Genomic DNA, 6,981 nt, shown 5'->3' with positions numbered 1-6,981 from the left:
CAAAAGCCCCTTCAGTCTGAAATGGGTTTAAAAATCGGGTATTTCTTCTTGTCTTCTTTTCTTCACCAAAAAATAGAAAAAGTTTAAAATGTATGATTTTTGTATGTAATGTGGACACAGAGGTTCCCACATCAGTTTGCAAAACAATTGAGCTGGTAGCATGTTGATAATTTCTAAAAATTAGCAAAAAACTGTTCTGGGGTCCGCGCGGACCCCAGGTGTACAGATTAATCAGTCCGGGAAGGTGTTCTGTTGAGGGTTAATAATAAAAGTTACATAAATTTATATATGGGATGTTATTGATATTAGAAACCATGTGTAATTAACTTGACATAAAACCCATAACATTCTATTGTTGAAGCAAAAATTACTAAATTTAGCAAAAAATGTCTGTCAGAAAAAAGTTGCCATGGCAACACAAAAATCATCTTAATCCAATGACATAGAATTGTTGCCACCAATATTCTAGGAAAAGTCATCAAGTTTGGCCGTTCTAGTGCTAGCCGTTCAGACGCTAGGTGACATCAAATTTGGCACCGGCACAACCCGCCCCCCCCCCCCCGGTCTAGATAGGGTTAAGAAAGCAAAAACATAGAATTAACATCTACTTAGACGATTTTTATATAATGGTGGATATATGTAATCCCGTAAAATTGTTTAAAGATATTCAAAATATTTCTTATTCGTCAAACGACATTCTGTCCATCATTTTTCTTTACATTATATACAGTGACAATAATTCTTGAAAACCAACTTTAGGAAATCGGTGTAATATTTCTCTAGACACGTTCATTAGCGTTGTTTTAGACTGATAGTGCTTTAATATGAAGTCCAATGGTGCAGTTTCTTCTGTTGTCAGAAAATATCCGTTTTTACTGTGATTGCCGTGTTTTATCTGTTTCCTGTGGAATACAAGAAAATGAATAGAAGTAAGATATGTTTATTATCAGTGCAGAAATTCCTAAGAAATACATTACATGAGCACCTGGATGGATTCTAAAATGCTGGATATACTGCTGATGATATATGCCACGTAAGGTTCCTAATGGTTGCTTTAGTTGATCGAGTTGGCTAGTGTATAATCATTGTGGGTAGTAATGCTTTAAGTAAACCCATATTTCTGGATTGAGCCCTTCATATAAAATTCAGAAATAAAATCCAGACAATCCAGAAACTTAATCCAAAATGACTTTTTTTATGCAACGTGTAAGTCTGACAGACACGGCTTAGAATATTTGCGTAACAACAGCGGTAAATACTGGGTAAGTCTGATAGTGGTTGTCTGAATGCCTGCCTACCTACCTACCTTCCTATGTGCACAGGCCAGGTACTAGCCCCTTGCTCCCCTCTGTTGCCTGAATACTTACCACCAATTATTTTTAAAAGAAAGCTATTCTTTCTTTTGTTAGGTACTGCTATTTTTCATACTTACGTTATATTAATCTTTGTTTTGATATATGTATATGCGTTCTATTAATATTTGTTTTTTTTAATTTTAGGCCATGTTGATTTGATTATATGGATGACATCCTCTGGAAACCCCAAAACTGATGCGAGCGAGCGAATAAAAAAAAGTTTAGCAAAAAAAAAAAGTTGCTTTCATCATGTGGTTTGACGAATAATCTAATCTTCAAATTCATTTCTTCACATTTTCGTTTGTTTCATTTGATTTTGAGAGTCTACGACATTGGTATCGTTTTCAAATATTTTTTTTTGCAACTTACGGTATATATTTGCTCATTTTGCAAGTGTTTTGTACGATCTACACTATGGTTGAAAACTTTTTTTTGGAAACGGCCGAAAATTCATGCGCGCGGATGTCATCCATATAATCAAATCAACATGGCCTTATGACGATTTACAACATTTTTGGAAGAATTGACATAACAGGTGACTATCACCTCTTCAAAGATGTCAACCCCGAGACCAGACTGTAAGGTTTGAACCACTTACACCGGGAAGGTCCCCTACTCTTTTAGATAAGTGCGGTGGGTTCTTTACCGTGCGTGGGGTGTAGCTCTCCCAAACACGGGACCTCTATTTAACGTCCTATCCGAGGGACGTCCCTAGCCAAAGCTAGGTACTCATTCACAACTGTGAAGTGAGGAAAGTCGTGTAAGGTGCCTTTCCCAAGGGCACAAGATCGATGGCATCGGGCAGGATTTGAACCCTCGCCCTCTCAAGTCTGGGCCGAGACCGCTACCGCTACGCCACACGACCCCATTTTTACCTCCATGAAAAATGGAGGTATTGTTTTGGCGTGTCTGTCCGTATGTCTGTCTGTGTGTGTTTCCGCAACTTTGTGGTCAGCATAACTTCATAACGCCTTTATGGATTGTGACGATATTTGGTATGCTGGTACGTCTTGGGAAGAGAAAGGTCAAGGTCAAATATGGGCCTCCTTGTAGATGATCTCTGTACTGCAGCAGAACTTTCGGTTTTTGTATCTTTTGTCCTGAACATGCTATGGTCTTGACTTTTTGGTGACAAATAGCTTTTTCTGTCAAAAATAAGTGGTGTGAATTTAGTCCCCTTAGCAGATTGTTCTGGACCTGCAGGGGACTTTCTGGCGAAACCTTTAAAAGCCAATAACTCCAGATACGAACAACGTATTTTCATCAATTTTGGTGTGTAGGTAGCTAGGAGAGAGTTGTACATAATTAACTGCAAATTATGCAAATGAAGACTTAATTTGCATAATTAAGGACTAAATTATATAATTACAGTCTTTTATATAATAATACTACTATACATGTAATCTATTTAATCTGTGGCAGGCAGAACATCAACAGATACCAATTATGCATAATTAATGTAAAAATTCTGTGACTCCTTATTGGTGAATGATGGGAATTTTATGTAGTAGTAGTAGTAGTAGTAAGCCTTTATTTAATCTCGAATGCTTGTTCGGTACATACCGCTTTTCAACAAGGTCGAGGGTGAGGGCGGGGTCACGGAATTACAGATCAAACCAAAATATAATACAAAATCAAAACAAAATGCAAATCAAAATATAATACAAAAATAAATAGCAAATCATCAGTCCGTTATCAGTCCAAGTTCCTTGTCATACTTCTAAATGTTCCCAATGACTGGGCTGCTCGTACATGTGGTGGCAAGGAATTCCACACAGTCGCCCCCGAGTACCTCAGTGACCGCCTGTACACTTCCAGTTGGGGCCTCGGTATGATGAGGTTGTCCAATGTGCTCTGTCTGGTGGATCTGGAGGCTTCATCTCTATACCGGATGAACACCCCTCGCATATGAGGTGGTAAAGAATTGTCCAAGGCCCTATACACTAGAATGGCTTTATGTTGACGGTGTGGAGTTCTCACGGACATCCATCCCAGACGAGAGAGGACTTCCCGTGATGGTGTTCTGTACGGGGCTTTCAAGATCAATTTTCCTACTCGGTTCTGCATTCTTTGCATCTTATCATATTGTACCGAAATGGCACCATCCCAGACAGTACAGGCATAAGTTAAGTGTGGTAAAAATATGGTGTTATACAAGGTGACAAGTGCAGATTGTGTGACAAAAGGTTGGACCTGACGCATTATTCCAAGCGCGCGTTTTAGTTTAGACAGAACATGAATAACATGAAAATCCCATTTCAGTTCGCTGTCAACAATTACACCAAGGTATTTAAAAGCCGGGACTACTTCAAGGGGGTTTCCATTCATTAATACTTGTAACTGGTCTTTTCCCCTAAGCCGATGCCGTGTGCCAATAAGCATGGCTTTGCACTTCTTGGCATTGACAGAAAGACAGTTAGCCACAAACCAGTGATGAAGACGGTCCATATCAGACTGAAGAGCCCTTTGTATGGTTTCTAAGTCAGGATGGCTGAAGTATACCACAGTGTCATCAGCATATAAAGCAATTTTGCAGTGCTGTATGCATTTTGGCATATCATTTACATACATTACAAACAAAAGCGGTCCCAAAATGGAGCCTTGCGGCACTCCACAATCAACATTACAGAAATTGGATGTTTGTCCATTAACAACTGTGCAGTGAGATCGCTCACAGAGGTACGATCGGAACCATTTAGCTGTAGAGCCAATGATTCCAAAGGCACTGAGTTTTTGCAGAAGGATGTTATGGTCAATGGTGTCAAAAGCCTTTGACAGATCGACAAAGACTGCACCAGTGATTTTACCATGATTTACTGCTTCATACCATTCCTCTGTGACTAAATGAAGAGCTGTTTGGGTTGAATGTTTTTTGCGAAACCCAGACTGCCGTGCAGAGAGAAGGTCATTCTCAGTCAGAAACTGATAGACTTGCTGATGAACTGCACGTTCAAGTATTTCAGATATTACTGGAAGAATGCTAACTGGTCTGTAATTACCAGTGTCTGTTCTATCTCCAGCTTTGAAGATAGGGACAACTCGCGCTTTCTTCCAGTCTGCAGGGAACTCAGAGGTGTTCAGGGAAGCATTCAAAATGCTGGTCAAGGAAGGTGCTATAACAGGGGCAGCAATCTTGAGGAGTCTGCAGTTAAGCCCATCAAGACCAGTGGCTTTGTTTCCTTTCATGGAAGAAAGTTCAGACAAAACAAAAGCCTCTGATATGGGTTTGAAGGAGAAAGTCACTTTACTGTGTTGTGCAAAGTGCAAAGGATGGAATATGGACTTGTACTTATGCAAAAACCCAGCCATTTTGCCAGCAACACCTCCAAAGAAGGTTAATTTCGAGGTCATTTGCATAATTAATGACGACATGTTGAAATGAAGTAAGATAAAGCAAGCCCATATTTTATGGAGGTATGAGACCTCGGAACTCTTGTAAATGTATGCATTATGATTTGTGGTCATCTAGTCAGCTGCCTAGCCCGCTGCTGACCTTGCAATGAAACTCATGGTTAAAGGTTTTAAAAACGCGTCTCTTACCGAAACAAATCAGCAGCTGTCTTGTTGTAGACCCACCCAGGTGTAACTGTGGGTATGGACTGCACGGCTTTCTGGTCGGCCTTGAACTTCTTCGTAGCAGCTAACTCCCCGGGTACCCATTTGTAATAAGAATGATTCTTCCTGACATGAAACAAAAAAGACTGATATAACAGAGGATACAAACGTCAAATAACAATATGACAAACGCTAAAAACAACACACACTTAAAGAAGCCTTCGTTTTATTGGTTACTGCAGGAGAGAAAATGATTAGGTACACAGGCTTTTACTGTGGAACCCGAATCATGAAAATCAAAGGCATGCATTAAAAAACTGGCAGTGATATGAATCTAAACTGTCTATAACAATGGACGACAGAGGGTTTTGGGGGGGTAACTACTCGTATAAACGTACTTTACGGAGCGTTCCTGTACGGAGCCGAGTCTTGGACTCTCACCAGGTCTCTCAAACAGAAGCTAGACTCCTTCGACACCCAGTGCCTGAGAAAGATTGAAGGCATCCGTTGGCAGGACCATGTCACCAACGAAGCAGTACGCTACATAACAAACCAGGTCCCGATCAGCCAGAGGATCACCAAGCACCAGCTAAACCTCCTGGGAAAGACTTAAATTACATCACATGTATAAAAGTACTTTTATGTAAAACACTGTTATTACAGAACTCCCTCCTTATTTATGCAAATTAGGTCTCTGTTTGCATATTTTGCATTCAATTGTGTTCATCTTTGTATAAGCTACCTACATATAAATGTAGAAAATATTTTTTTTTCCTTTTTGGACTCATCCGCCAAACACGATTTCGTCAGAAACTACCCTAAAGTTCTAGAGCACGTTGCTAGAGGGACAAAACCTACACCAATTATTCGTGACAGAAATAGCTACCTGTCACCAAGATTCCAAGACCATAGCATGCATATGTTCAAGTTTATCTGCAGTACCAAGATCAGCAAACGGGAGGCCCTATATTTGACATTGTCCTTTCTCTTCCTAAGACCTACAAACATACTAAATATCTTAACTGTATAGCCAAGCTATGAATGTGTTAATAACCTACAATTAACCTAGTAGTCAAGTAACCCATGTTACACTACACCTTATCCCGAATCTATCGGAAATATACGCATCAATAGCACCAACATTTTACTATGGGTCGATATACAAGATGAAAAAAAAACACAATCGTATAAATTACATAATTTCTTATAGGCCTACCTGACAAGTGTTTCCTGTGTCAGTGGGTTATAATAAAGACCCACAGGATCTTTCATGTTAATCATGGCTATCAAAACCATCATGGCCAGCAGGAGCAGGACGCATTTTTGTTGCCTAATTGTTATCTCTTTAAAAGCAAACCTGAAAACAAAGACAAAATTAATACTTGAATAAAAGCCCCTCTGTGGTGTTAGAGAGTGCATTATATATATCTGACAAAAGGTTGACGAGATCGACTGAAAATTCATGGTAAGTTCCCTCATGGAACAACTTGTTTTTTTTAAATTTTTTTCAAACTTTATTTATATTCACAATCTTACATTAAAAAGATATACATAGTTGACATACATGTACAATCGTGTGGGATGATACATCAAGGGCAGTTTTTTTAAGGTAACGTTATCTGAGGATTGTCTATATATAATGATATCACATAAAATGTTCCCATTGTTCATTATCGTCTATTTCTATAATTTGATTTAGTCTGTGCTTGAAGATTGAGAGTTTTGGTTTAGAGTTTGTTATGAAACATGTGTATATACAATATTTAGCGATAAGAAGACAGTGTGCAAGTGTACTAACATGGCGAGGGTTATCAATTATACCGTAAATAATCATCTTCTCGTCTACAATTAGGTCTTGTTTGGTACATCGTTTCCACCAGTAACAGAACTCTTTCCAAAATTTTTTTGCTTCTTTACAATACAAGAATAAATGTTCGATAGTGTGCTTATCTGTGCAATTGTTACATCGATCCGTTTGTACCAGATTTGCTTTTCTTAGCCAACTATTTGTAGCCAGGTAGTGATGGATAATCTTATACTGAAAGCTAGTATAATTTGGTTTCCCTTGTAG

General features: G+C 38.9%; 1 long non-coding RNA gene across 2 annotated transcripts; it reads right to left on the bottom strand.

The window, feature by feature from the left end:
• Positions 1-563: 563 nt before the first annotated feature.
• LOC109470802 lies at positions 564-6,151 on the bottom strand. Of its 2 annotated transcripts, none has more exons than XR_002140277.1 (3): positions 6,127-6,151; positions 4,896-5,036; positions 564-902 (listed from the first exon to the last, which is right to left on the bottom strand). It is a non-coding gene; the product is annotated as an uncharacterized LOC109470802 (long non-coding RNA). The 2 variants fall into 2 exon arrangements; XR_002140276.1 differs by lacking the exon at positions 6,127-6,151 and adding an exon at positions 5,309-5,438.
• Positions 6,152-6,981: the final 830 nt, after the last annotated feature.

This window comes from Branchiostoma belcheri, unplaced genomic scaffold (genome assembly GCF_001625305.1).
Source record: "Branchiostoma belcheri isolate BF01 breed outbred unplaced genomic scaffold, Haploidv18h27 scaffold233, whole genome shotgun sequence".
In the NCBI taxonomy this organism is placed as follows: domain Eukaryota; kingdom Metazoa; phylum Chordata; class Leptocardii; order Amphioxiformes; family Branchiostomatidae; genus Branchiostoma; species Branchiostoma belcheri.
The sequence above is the reverse complement of the archived record's forward strand: the minus strand, read 5'-3'. Positions and strand labels throughout refer to the sequence as shown.